Genomic DNA, 13,500 nt, shown 5'->3' with positions numbered 1-13,500 from the left:
AAAATCTCATTTTTTTTTGCCTTTTTCTGGAAATTAGTGAAGGCAGCGCATCAAAGGTGCGCACCTCGCTGCCCACCACGGTGCGCAACGCCGGTGGGCACCCGGGAGTGCTTCGAAGTGTGCTCCAAGGTGCTGCGTGCACGTTGTCGGAGCCCGGTTTGCCCCGGGTGCGCACCTCGCGTGCACCTTCGTCGGGGTGGGCACCTTGGCTTGGTTTGCCCCGGCTGCGCTCCGAAGCGGGGTTATTGGAGCGCCGCCTCTTTTTTTGTCGGAGCGTTTGGTGGGGTTTCTCGCATTGGCTCTTCCGAGGCCCGGTTGCCACCCTGGCGCGCACGAAGTCGGAAGTAGGGTTAATTGCCCGGGTGCGCACCTTTGCCAGGGTGGCACCTTACCTGGGCTGCGCACCAGGGCGGGCTCAAGATGGCACGCGCGTTCCGTTTTTTTCACTATCTTTCAAAACGGAAATTTTAAAATCTCCTTTTTTTTTTGCCTTTTCTGGAAATTAGTGAAGGCAGCGCATCAAAGGTGCGCACCTCGCTGCCCACCTTGGTGTGCTCTGAGGTGCGCACCCGGGAGCGCTACGAAGTGTGCTCCAAGGTGCGGCGTGCACGTTGTCGGAGCCCGGTTTGCCCCGGGTGCGCACCTCGCCTGCACCTTGGCCGGGGTGGGCACCTTGGCTGGGTTTGCCCAGGGTGCGCTCCGAAGCGGGGTTACTGGAGCGCCCCCTCTTTTTTTGTCAGAGAGTTTGGTGGGGTTTCTCGCATTGGCTCTTCCCAGGCCCGGTTGTTGGGTGCGCTCCCACCCTGGCGCGCGCGAAGTTGGAAGTTGGGTTAATTGCCCGGGCGCGCACCTTCGCCAGGGTGGGCACCTTGGTGCGCAAACCTTGGCTGGGCTGCGCACCAGGGCGGGCTCAAGATGGCACCAGCATTCCCTTTTTCTCACTATCTTTCAAAACGGAAATTTTAAAATCTCGTTTTTTTTTTGCCTTTTATGGAAATTAGTGAAGGCATCGCATCAAAGGTGCGCACCTCGCTGCCCACCTTGGTGTGCTCCGAGGTGCCCACCACGGTGCGCAACGCCGGTGCGAACCCGGGAGCGCCCCGATGTGTGCTCCAAGGTGCGGCGTGCACGAAGTCGGACCCCGGTTTGCCCCGGGTGCGCACCTCGCGTGCACCTTGGTGCGCACACCTTGGCTGGGTTGCGCGGCCTGGTGGGCACCATGGTGCGCACCAAGGAGCGCTCCGAAGTGTGCTCCAAGGTGCGGCGTGCACGAAGTCGGAGCCCGGTTTGCCCCGGGTGCGCACCTTCGCCGCGGTGGGCACCATGGCGTGCACGAAGTCGGAGCCCGGTTTGCCCCGGGTGCGCACCTCGCGTGCACCTTCGCCGGGGTGGGCACCTCGGCTGGGTTGCGCGCCCTGGTGCGCACCAAGGAGCGCTCTGAAGTGTGCTCCAAGGTGCGGCGTGCACGAAGTCGGAGCCCGGTTTGCCCCGGGTGTGCACCTCGCGTGCACCTTCGCTGCGGTGGGCACCTTGGCTGGGTTGCGCGCCTTGGTGGGCACCATGCAGTGCACGAAGTCGGAGCCCGGTTTGCCCCGGGCGCGCACCTCCGCCAGGGTGGGCACCTTGGTGCGCACAACTTGCCTGGGCTGCGCACCAGGAAGGGCTCAAGATGGCACCCGCGTTCCGTTTTTTTCACTATCTTTCAGAACGGAAATTTTAAAATATCGTTTTTTTTTGCCTTTTCTGGAAATTAGTGAAGGCAGCGCATCAAAGGTGCGCAACGCTGGTGCGAACCTGGGAGCGCTCCGATGTGTGCTCCAAGGTGCGGCGTGCACGAAGTCGGACCCCGGTTTGCCCCGGGTGCGCACCTCGCGTGCACCTTGGTGCGCACACCTTGGCTGGGTTGCGCGCCCTGGTGGGCACCATGGTGCGCACCAAGGAGCGCTCCGAAGTGTGCTCCAAGGTGCGGCGTGCACGAAGTCGGAGCCTGGTTTGCCCCGGGTGCGCACCTCGCGTGCACCTTCGCCGCGGTGGGCACCATGGCGTGCACGAAGTCGGAGCCCGGTTTGCCCCGGGTGCGCACCTCGCGTGCACCTTCGCCGGGGTGGGCACCTTAGTGTGCAGACCTTGGCTGGGTTGCGCGCCCTGGTGGGCACCATGGTGCGCACCAAGGAGCGCTCCGAAGTGTGCTCCAAGGTGCGGCCTGCACGAAGTCGGAGCCCGGTTTGCCCCGGGTGTGCACCTCGGGTGGGCACCTTGGTGCGCATGCCTTGCCTGGGCTGCGCACCAGGGCGGGCTCAAGATGGCACCCGCGTTCCTTTTTTTTCACTATCTTTCAAAACGGAAATTTTAAAATCTCATTTTTTTTTGCCTTTTTCTGGAAATTAGTGAAGGCAGCGCATCAAAGGTGCGCACCTCGCTGCCCACCACGGTGCGCAACGCCGGTGGGCACCCGGGAGTGCTTCGAAGTGTGCTCCAAGGTGCTGCGTGCACGTTGTCGGAGCCCGGTTTGCCCCGGGTGCGCACCTCGCGTGCACCTTCGTCGGGGTGGGCACCTTGGCTGGGTTTGCCCCGGCTGCGCTCCGAAGCGGGGTTATTGGAGCGCCGCCTCTTTTTTTGTCGGAGCGTTTGGTGGGGTTTCTCGCATTGGCTCTTCCGAGGCCCGGTTGCCACCCTGGCGCGCACGAAGTCGGAAGTAGGGTTAATTGCCCGGGTGCGCACCTTTGCCAGGGTGGGCACCTTACCTGGGCTGCGCACCAGGGCGGGCTCAAGATGGCACGCGCGTTCCGTTTTTTTCACTATCTTTCAAAACGGAAATTTTAAAATCTCCTTTTTTTTTTGCCTTTTCTGGAAATTAGTGAAGGCAGCGCATCAAAGGTGCGCACCTCGCTGCCCACCTTGGTGTGCTCTGAGGTGCGCACCCGGGAGCGCTACGAAGTGTGCTCCAAGGTGCGGCGTGCACGTTGTCGGAGCCCGGTTTGCCCCGGGTGCGCACCTCGCCTGCACCTTGGCCGGGGTGGGCACCTTGGCTGGGTTTGCCCAGGGTGCGCTCCGAAGCGGGGTTACTGGAGCGCCCCCTCTTTTTTTGTCAGAGCGTTTGGTGGGGTTTCTCGCATTGGCTCTTCCCAGGCCCGGTTGTTGGGTGCGCTCCCACCCTGGCGCGCGCGAAGTTGGAAGTTGGGTTAATTGCCCGGGCGCGCACCTTCGCCAGGGTGGGCACCTTGGTGCGCACACCTTGGCTGGGCTGCGCACCAGGGCGGGCTCAAGATGGCACCAGCATTCCCTTTTTCTCACTATCTTTCAAAACGGAAATTTTAAAATCTCGTTTTTTTTTTGCCTTTTATGGAAATTAGTGAAGGCATCGCATCAAAGGTGCGCACCTCGCTGCCCACCTTGGTGTGCTCCGAGGTGCCCACCACGGTGCGCAACGCCGGTGCGAACCCGGGAGCGCCCCGATGTGTGCTCCAAGGTGCGGCGTGCACGAAGTCGGACCCCGGTTTGCCCCGGGTGCGCACCTCGCGTGCACCTTGGTGCGCACACCTTGGCTGGGTTGCGCGGCCTGGTGGGCACCATGGTGCGCACCAAGGAGCGCTCCGAAGTGTGCTCCAAGGTGCGGCGTGCACGAAGTCGGAGCCCGGTTTGCCCCGGGTACGCACCTCGCATGCACCTTCGCCGGGGTGGGCACCTCGGCTGGGTTGCGCGCCCTGGTGCGCACCAAGGAGCGCTCCGAAGTGTGCTCCAAGGTGCGGCGTGCACGAAGTCGGAGCCCGGTTTGCCCCGGGTGCGCACCTTCGCCGCGGTGCGCACCATGGCGTGCACGAAGTCGGAGCCCGGTTTGCCCCGGGTGCGCACCTCGCGTGCACCTTCGGCGGGGTTGCGCGCCCTGGTGGGCACCATGGTGCGCACCAAGGAGCGCTCCGAAGTGTGCTCCAAGGTGCGGCGTGCACGAAGTCGGAGCCCGGTTTGCCCCGGGTGCGCACCTCGCGTGCACCTTCGGCGGGGTTGCGCGCCCTGGTGGGCACCATGGTGCGCACCAAGGAGCGCTCCGAAGTGTGCTCCAAGGTGCGGTGTGCACGAAGTCGGAGCCCGGTTTGCCCCGGGTGCGCACCTCGCGTGCACCTTCGCCGCGGTGGGCACCATGGCGTGCACGAAGTCGGAGCCCGGTTTGCCCCGGGTGCGCACCTCGCGTGCACCTTCGCCGGGGTGGGCACCTCGGCTGGGTTGCGCGCCCTGGTGCGCACCAAGGAGCGCTCCGAAGTGTGCTCCAAGGTGCGGCGTGCACGAAGTCGGAGCCCGGTTTGCCCCGGGTGCGCACCTCGCGTGCACCTTCGCCAGGGTGGGCACCTCGGTGCGCACACCTTCTCAATGTTTTCTTGCCTTTTCTGGAAATTGGTGAAGGCAGCGCATCAAAGGTGCGCACCTCGGTGTGCTCCGAGGTGCGAACCCGAGAGCGCTCCGAGGTGCCCACGAAGTCGAAAGTCGGGTTAATTGCATTGTTTTCCCCGGGTGCGCTCCGAGGTGCGCAACATCGGCGCGCACCAAGGAGGGCTCCGAAGTGTGCTCCAAGGTGCGCACGATGGCGTGCACCTCTGGTGCGCACGATTCGGAGCTCGGTTTGACCGGGGTGCGCACACCTTGGCTGGGTTGCGCACCTTTTGTGCGCTCCAAGGTGCGCACGAAGTCGGAGCTCGGTTTGCCCCGGGTGCGCACCTTCGCCAGGGTGCGCACCTTGATGCGCACGCCTTGGCTGGGCTGCGCACCTTGGTGGGCGCCATGGTGCGCACCTTTCGTGCGCTCCAAGGTGCGCACGAAGTCGGAGCTCGGTTTGCCCCGGGTGCGCACCTTGGTGGGCGCCATGGTGCACTCCGAGGTGCCCAAGATTGGTGCGCACCAAGGAGCGCTCCGAAGTGCGCTCCAAGGTGCGCGCGAAGTCGAAAGTTGGGTTAATTGTCCGGTTTGCCTCGGGTGCGCACCTTGCGTGCACCTTCGCCAGGGTGGGCGCCTTGGTGCGCACACCTTGGCTGGGCTGCGCACACCTTGGCACCCGCGTTTCCTTCATTTTAAATTTTTTTTTTTTACAATCTCTCAAGTGGGAAATTCTATAATCTCAACTTTTTTTGCCTTTTCAGGAAACTTTTGAATGGAGCGCATCATTGGTGCGCTCCGAAGTGTGCTCCAAAGCTCTCTCCAGCTGCGTGCACCTGCCCCGGCCGCGCACCCGGCCCCGCCCAGCTTCGCTCACCTGTCCCGGGCGTCTGGTGCGGAACCTTAGAGTAAGAAACATCACCGTGCACCTTGGCCAACGTGCGCGACTCGACCGAGCGCGCACTGGCCGAGGTGCACACCGATTTCACCTGGGTGCGCGCGCAGCACCTCGGGCGCACCGGGGTGCGCGCACAACGCCCGGGTTGCACCGTGGCCTGTGTGCTCGGGGCGCCTCGGGTGCGCGCTCGGTGTCGCCCCCGCGCGCGCGGTAGTGCGGGCAGCGCACCCCGGCCCGGCCCGGCCCCGACGAGAACGCAAACGGGCAAAAGGTTTATTCAAATAGCATTGCGACGCCCGGCGAAAAACTAAAAAAGGGTGCAACACCGGGACTTCCCGGGAGGTCACCCATCCCAGTACTACTCCGGCCCAAGCGCGCTTAACTGCGGAGTTCTGATGGGATCCGGTGCACTAACGCTGGTATGATCGCACCCGTTATGAGCTTGTCGCAGTGTGTACTTAGCAAACCGCGACCCACGTGCGAATCCACCCCGGCCACCCACCCCCGTCGAGGTGCACACCCTCCCTCGCGAAGTGCGCCCCGTTCGCCAAGTGTGAGCCCTGCCCGGGTGCGCGCACCTTGCTAGGGCGTCGGGTGTGCACCCGGCCCGGCCTACGTGCGTGCACCTGGAGGGGGCGTCGTGTGCGTGCAGTGTCCCGTCTGCAACGCGGTGCCCACACACCACCTCGGGCGCAACGACCTGCGCTCACATGTGGGCCGAGTGCACCTTGGTGCATGTTCGGGGCGCCTCGGGTGCACGCTCGATCTTGCCCCGGTGCACCAAGGCGCTCGGTTTGCCCCGGGTGCGCACTTGGTGCAAGGTGGGCACCCAAAATAGGGATCAAGCACCAAAACACAAGTTTCGGGATGCAAAATGGGACCCAAGGACCACAAATGCGTTCCAAGACCCATGATGGGTCCACGAGAACAAAAATGTGTTCCGAGACTTAATAAACAAATATTGGGTTTTAGGAGAAGAAACATGCTCTGATGCCCAAAACGAGAATCGACCCCGAAAAGGCCACAGGCCAAAAGTGGGATGCGAGACAAAAAAAAATGGGACCCGAGGACCAAAATTGGGTTCCCAGGTCGAAGACAGGGCAACCGGACAAGAAACGACCTCTAAGGCTCGAAATGAGTCCCGACGACTAAAACTTGACAAGAAGCACCCATCAGGCACCCAACTCGACACCCATGGGATGCCGACCCACCCGGGCTTCCACCTAGCACACCTTGGCACCCACCCACCCTCGCACCCAACCTCGCACCCAACTTAGCACCTTTGAACCCACATTGGCACTCACCCTGACCCTGGCACCTTGGAACCCACATTGGCACTCACCTTGACCCTGGCACCCACCTTTGCACTCACCTTGGGACCCACCCTGGCTCCCACCTCGGCACCCACCCAGACACCCACCTTGGTTCCTTGGCACCCACCTTGGATCCTTGGCACCCACCCCGACACCCACCTTGGCACGCAACTTGGCTACTTGCCACCCACCTTGGCTCCTTGACGCCCACCCCGACAACCACCCCGTGACCTACCCTGGCTAGGGTTGGTGCACACCCACCCTGGTGCCCACCTTGGCACCCACCCTATGACCCACCTTGGCACGCACCTTAGTACCCACCCCGTTACCCACCCTAGGACCCACCCCGTGACCCACCTTGGCCAGGGTGGGTGCCTTGGTGCGCACAACTTGCCTGGGCTGCACACCAGGGCGGGCTCAAGATGGCACCCGCGTTCCGTTTTTTTCACTATCTTTCAAAACGGAAATTTTAAAATCTCATTTTTTTCTTTTTTTTGCCTTTTCTGGAAATTAGTGAAGGCAGCGCATCAAAGGTGCGCAATGCTGGTGCGAACCCGGGAGCGCTCCGATGTGTGCTCCAAGGTGCGGCGTGCACGAAGTCCGAGCCCGGTTTGCCCCGGGTGCGCACCTCGCGTGCACCTTCGCCGGGGTGAGCACCTTGGCTGGGTTGCGCGCCCTGGTGCGTACCAAGGAGCGCTCTGAAGTGTGCTCCAAGGTGCGGCGTGCACGAAGTCGGAGCCCGGTTTGCCCCGGGTGTGCACCTCGGGTGCGCACCTCGCGTGCACCTTCGCTGCGGTGGGCACCTTGGCTGGGTTGCGCGCCTTGGTGGGCACCATGCAGTGCACGAAGTCGGAGCCCGGTTTGCCCCGGGCGCGCACCTCCGCCAGGGTGGGCACCTTGGTGCGCACAACTTGCCTGGGCTGCGCATCAGGAAGGGCTCAAGATGGCACCCGCGTTCCGTTTTTTTCACTATCTTTCAGAACGGAAATTTTAAAATATCGTTTTTTTTTGCCTTTTCTGGAAATTAGTGAAGGCAGCGCATCAAAGGTGCGCAACGCTGGTGCGAACCTGGGAGCGCTCCGATGTGTGCTCCAAGGTGCGGCGTGCACGAAGTCGGAGCCCGGTTTGCCTCGGGTGCGCCCTGGTGGGCACCATGGTGCGCACCAAGGAGCGCTCCGAAGTGTGCTCCAAGGTGCGGCCTGCACGAAGTCGGAGCCCGGTTTGCCCCGGGTGTGCACCTCGGGTGGGCACCTTGGTGCGCATGCCTTGCCTGGGCTGCGCACCAGGGCGGGCTCAAGATGGCACCCGCGTTCCTTTTTTTTCACTATCTTTCAAAACGGAAATTTTAAAATCTCATTTTTTTTTGCCTTTTTCTGGAAATTAGTGAAGGCAGCGCATCAAAGGTGCGCACCTCGCTGCCCACCACGGTGCGCAACGCCGGTGGGCACCCGGGAGTGCTTCGAAGTGTGCTCCAAGGTGCTGCGTGCACGTTGTCGGAGCCCGGTTTGCCCCGGGTGCGCACCTCGCGTGCACCTTCGTCGGGGTGGGCACCTTGGCTTGGTTTGCCCCGGCTGCGCTCCGAAGCGGGGTTATTGGAGCGCCGCCTCTTTTTTTGTCGGAGCGTTTGGTGGGGTTTCTCGCATTGGCTCTTCCGAGGCCCGGTTGCCACCCTGGCGCGCACGAAGTCGGAAGTAGGGTTAATTGCCCGGGTGCGCACCTTTGCCAGGGTGGCACCTTACCTGGGCTGCGCACCAGGGCGGGCTCAAGATGGCACGCGCGTTCCGTTTTTTTCACTATCTTTCAAAACGGAAATTTTAAAATCTCCTTTTTTTTTTGCCTTTTCTGGAAATTAGTGAAGGCAGCGCATCAAAGGTGCGCACCTCGCTGCCCACCTTGGTGTGCTCTGAGGTGCGCACCCGGGAGCGCTACGAAGTGTGCTCCAAGGTGCGGCGTGCACGTTGTCGGAGCCCGGTTTGCCCCGGGTGCGCACCTCGCCTGCACCTTGGCCGGGGTGGGCACCTTGGCTGGGTTTGCCCAGGGTGCGCTCCGAAGCGGGGTTACTGGAGCGCCCCCTCTTTTTTTGTCAGAGAGTTTGGTGGGGTTTCTCGCATTGGCTCTTCCCAGGCCCGGTTGTTGGGTGCGCTCCCACCCTGGCGCGCGCGAAGTTGGAAGTTGGGTTAATTGCCCGGGCGCGCACCTTCGCCAGGGTGGGCACCTTGGTGCGCAAACCTTGGCTGGGCTGCGCACCAGGGCGGGCTCAAGATGGCACCAGCATTCCCTTTTTCTCACTATCTTTCAAAACGGAAATTTTAAAATCTCGTTTTTTTTTTGCCTTTTATGGAAATTAGTGAAGGCATCGCATCAAAGGTGCGCACCTCGCTGCCCACCTTGGTGTGCTCCGAGGTGCCCACCACGGTGCGCAACGCCGGTGCGAACCCGGGAGCGCCCCGATGTGTGCTCCAAGGTGCGGCGTGCACGAAGTCGGACCCCGGTTTGCCCCGGGTGCGCACCTCGCGTGCACCTTGGTGCGCACACCTTGGCTGGGTTGCGCGGCCTGGTGGGCACCATGGTGCGCACCAAGGAGCGCTCCGAAGTGTGCTCCAAGGTGCGGCGTGCACGAAGTCGGAGCCCGGTTTGCCCCGGGTGCGCACCTTCGCCGCGGTGGGCACCATGGCGTGCACGAAGTCGGAGCCCGGTTTGCCCCGGGTGCGCACCTCGCGTGCACCTTCGCCGGGGTGGGCACCTCGGCTGGGTTGCGCGCCCTGGTGCGCACCAAGGAGCGCTCTGAAGTGTGCTCCAAGGTGCGGCGTGCACGAAGTCGGAGCCCGGTTTGCCCCGGGTGTGCACCTCGCGTGCACCTTCGCTGCGGTGGGCACCTTGGCTGGGTTGCGCGCCTTGGTGGGCACCATGCAGTGCACGAAGTCGGAGCCCGGTTTGCCCCGGGCGCGCACCTCCGCCAGGGTGGGCACCTTGGTGCGCACAACTTGCCTGGGCTGCGCACCAGGAAGGGCTCAAGATGGCACCCGCGTTCCGTTTTTTTCACTATCTTTCAGAACGGAAATTTTAAAATATCGTTTTTTTTTGCCTTTTCTGGAAATTAGTGAAGGCAGCGCATCAAAGGTGCGCAACGCTGGTGCGAACCTGGGAGCGCTCCGATGTGTGCTCCAAGGTGCGGCGTGCACGAAGTCGGACCCCGGTTTGCCCCGGGTGCGCACCTCGCGTGCACCTTGGTGCGCACACCTTGGCTGGGTTGCGCGCCCTGGTGGGCACCATGGTGCGCACCAAGGAGCGCTCCGAAGTGTGCTCCAAGGTGCGGCGTGCACGAAGTCGGAGCCCGGTTTGCCCCGGGTGCGCACCTCGCGTGCACCTTCGCCGCGGTGGGCACCATGGCGTGCACGAAGTCGGAGCCCGGTTTGCCCCGGGTGCGCACCTCGCGTGCACCTTCGCCGGGGTGGGCACCTTAGTGTGCAGACCTTGGCTGGGTTGCGCGCCCTGGTGGGCACCATGGTGCGCACCAAGGAGCGCTCCGAAGTGTGCTCCAAGGTGCGGCCTGCACGAAGTCGGAGCCCGGTTTGCCCCGGGTGTGCACCTCGGGTGGGCACCTTGGTGCGCATGCCTTGCCTGGGCTGCGCACCAGGGCGGGCTCAAGATGGCACCCGCGTTCCTTTTTTTTCACTATCTTTCAAAACGGAAATTTTAAAATCTCATTTTTTTTTGCCTTTTTCTGGAAATTAGTGAAGGCAGCGCATCAAAGGTGCGCACCTCGCTGCCCACCACGGTGCGCAACGCCGGTGGGCACCCGGGAGTGCTTCGAAGTGTGCTCCAAGGTGCTGCGTGCACGTTGTCGGAGCCCGGTTTGCCCCGGGTGCGCACCTCGCGTGCACCTTCGTCGGGGTGGGCACCTTGGCTGGGTTTGCCCCGGCTGCGCTCCGAAGCGGGGTTATTGGAGCGCCGCCTCTTTTTTTGTCGGAGCGTTTGGTGGGGTTTCTCGCATTGGCTCTTCCGAGGCCCGGTTGCCACCCTGGCGCGCACGAAGTCGGAAGTAGGGTTAATTGCCCGGGTGCGCACCTTTGCCAGGGTGGGCACCTTACCTGGGCTGCGCACCAGGGCGGGCTCAAGATGGCACGCGCGTTCCGTTTTTTTCACTATCTTTCAAAACGGAAATTTTAAAATCTCCTTTTTTTTTTGCCTTTTCTGGAAATTAGTGAAGGCAGCGCATCAAAGGTGCGCACCTCGCTGCCCACCTTGGTGTGCTCTGAGGTGCGCACCCGGGAGCGCTACGAAGTGTGCTCCAAGGTGCGGCGTGCACGTTGTCGGAGCCCGGTTTGCCCCGGGTGCGCACCTCGCCTGCACCTTGGCCGGGGTGGGCACCTTGGCTGGGTTTGCCCAGGGTGCGCTCCGAAGCGGGGTTACTGGAGCGCCCCCTCTTTTTTTGTCAGAGCGTTTGGTGGGGTTTCTCGCATTGGCTCTTCCCAGGCCCGGTTGTTGGGTGCGCTCCCACCCTGGCGCGCGCGAAGTTGGAAGTTGGGTTAATTGCCCGGGCGCGCACCTTCGCCAGGGTGGGCACCTTGGTGCGCACACCTTGGCTGGGCTGCGCACCAGGGCGGGCTCAAGATGGCACCAGCATTCCCTTTTTCTCACTATCTTTCAAAACGGAAATTTTAAAATCTCGTTTTTTTTTTGCCTTTTATGGAAATTAGTGAAGGCATCGCATCAAAGGTGCGCACCTCGCTGCCCACCTTGGTGTGCTCCGAGGTGCCCACCACGGTGCGCAACGCCGGTGCGAACCCGGGAGCGCCCCGATGTGTGCTCCAAGGTGCGGCGTGCACGAAGTCGGACCCCGGTTTGCCCCGGGTGCGCACCTCGCGTGCACCTTGGTGCGCACACCTTGGCTGGGTTGCGCGGCCTGGTGGGCACCATGGTGCGCACCAAGGAGCGCTCCGAAGTGTGCTCCAAGGTGCGGCGTGCACGAAGTCGGAGCCCGGTTTGCCCCGGGTACGCACCTCGCATGCACCTTCGCCGGGGTGGGCACCTCGGCTGGGTTGCGCGCCCTGGTGCGCACCAAGGAGCGCTCCGAAGTGTGCTCCAAGGTGCGGCGTGCACGAAGTCGGAGCCCGGTTTGCCCCGGGTGCGCACCTTCGCCGCGGTGCGCACCATGGCGTGCACGAAGTCGGAGCCCGGTTTGCCCCGGGTGCGCACCTCGCGTGCACCTTCGGCGGGGTTGCGCGCCCTGGTGGGCACCATGGTGCGCACCAAGGAGCGCTCCGAAGTGTGCTCCAAGGTGCGGCGTGCACGAAGTCGGAGCCCGGTTTGCCCCGGGTGCGCACCTCGCGTGCACCTTCGGCGGGGTTGCGCGCCCTGGTGGGCACCATGGTGCGCACCAAGGAGCGCTCCGAAGTGTGCTCCAAGGTGCGGTGTGCACGAAGTCGGAGCCCGGTTTGCCCCGGGTGCGCACCTCGCGTGCACCTTCGCCGCGGTGGGCACCATGGCGTGCACGAAGTCGGAGCCCGGTTTGCCCCGGGTGCGCACCTCGCGTGCACCTTCGCCGGGGTGGGCACCTCGGCTGGGTTGCGCGCCCTGGTGCGCACCAAGGAGCGCTCCGAAGTGTGCTCCAAGGTGCGGCGTGCACGAAGTCGGAGCCCGGTTTGCCCCGGGTGCGCACCTCGCGTGCACCTTCGCCAGGGTGGGCACCTCGGTGCGCACACCTTCTCAATGTTTTCTTGCCTTTTCTGGAAATTGGTGAAGGCAGCGCATCAAAGGTGCGCACCTCGGTGTGCTCCGAGGTGCGAACCCGAGAGCGCTCCGAGGTGCCCACGAAGTCGAAAGTCGGGTTAATTGCATTGTTTTCCCCGGGTGCGCTCCGAGGTGCGCAACATCGGCGCGCACCAAGGAGGGCTCCGAAGTGTGCTCCAAGGTGCGCACGATGGCGTGCACCTCTGGTGCGCACGATTCGGAGCTCGGTTTGACCGGGGTGCGCACACCTTGGCTGGGTTGCGCACCTTTTGTGCGCTCCAAGGTGCGCACGAAGTCGGAGCTCGGTTTGCCCCGGGTGCGCACCTTCGCCAGGGTGCGCACCTTGATGCGCACGCCTTGGCTGGGCTGCGCACCTTGGTGGGCGCCATGGTGCGCACCTTTCGTGCGCTCCAAGGTGCGCACGAAGTCGGAGCTCGGTTTGCCCCGGGTGCGCACCTTGGTGGGCGCCATGGTGCACTCCGAGGTGCCCAAGATTGGTGCGCACCAAGGAGCGCTCCGAAGTGCGCTCCAAGGTGCGCGCGAAGTCGAAAGTTGGGTTAATTGTCCGGTTTGCCTCGGGTGCGCACCTTGCGTGCACCTTCGCCAGGGTGGGCGCCTTGGTGCGCACACCTTGGCTGGGCTGCGCACACCTTGGCACCCGCGTTTCCTTCATTTTAAATTTTTTTTTTTTACAATCTCTCAAGTGGGAAATTCTATAATCTCAACTTTTTTTGCCTTTTCAGGAAACTTTTGAATGGAGCGCATCATTGGTGCGCTCCGAAGTGTGCTCCAAAGCTCTCTCCAGCTGCGTGCACCTGCCCCGGCCGCGCACCCGGCCCCGCCCAGCTTCGCTCACCTGTCCCGGGCGTCTGGTGCGGAACCTTAGAGTAAGAAACATCACCGTGCACCTTGGCCAACGTGCGCGACTCGACCGAGCGCGCACTGGCCGAGGTGCACACCGATTTCACCTGGGTGCGCGCGCAGCACCTCGGGCGCACCGGGGTGCGCGCACAACGCCCGGGTTGCACCGTGGCCTGTGTGCTCGGGGCGCCTCGGGTGCGCGCTCGGTGTCGCCCCCGCGCGCGCGGTAGTGCGGGCAGCGCACCCCGGCCCGGCCCGGCCCCGACGAGAACGCAAACGGGCAAAAGGTTTATTCAAATAGCATTGCGACGCCCGGCGAAAAACTAAAAA

At 63.2% G+C, this 13,500-nt stretch overlaps 1 non-coding gene across 1 annotated transcript; it reads right to left on the bottom strand.

Annotated features, from left to right (window-relative positions):
* Nucleotides 1-5,577: 5,577 nt before the first annotated feature.
* On the bottom strand, nucleotides 5,578-5,696 carry LOC131866006 (5S ribosomal RNA). Its single transcript, XR_009364640.1, has one exon. It is a non-coding gene; the product is annotated as a 5S ribosomal RNA (ribosomal RNA).
* Between the last annotated feature and the right edge of the window lie 7,804 nt (nucleotides 5,697-13,500).

The sequence above is a fragment of the Cryptomeria japonica genome, unplaced genomic scaffold (genome assembly GCF_030272615.1).
Source record: "Cryptomeria japonica unplaced genomic scaffold, Sugi_1.0 HiC_scaffold_128, whole genome shotgun sequence".
In the NCBI taxonomy this organism is placed as follows: domain Eukaryota; kingdom Viridiplantae; phylum Streptophyta; class Pinopsida; order Cupressales; family Cupressaceae; genus Cryptomeria; species Cryptomeria japonica.
The sequence above is the reverse complement of the archived record's forward strand: the minus strand, read 5'-3'. Positions and strand labels throughout refer to the sequence as shown.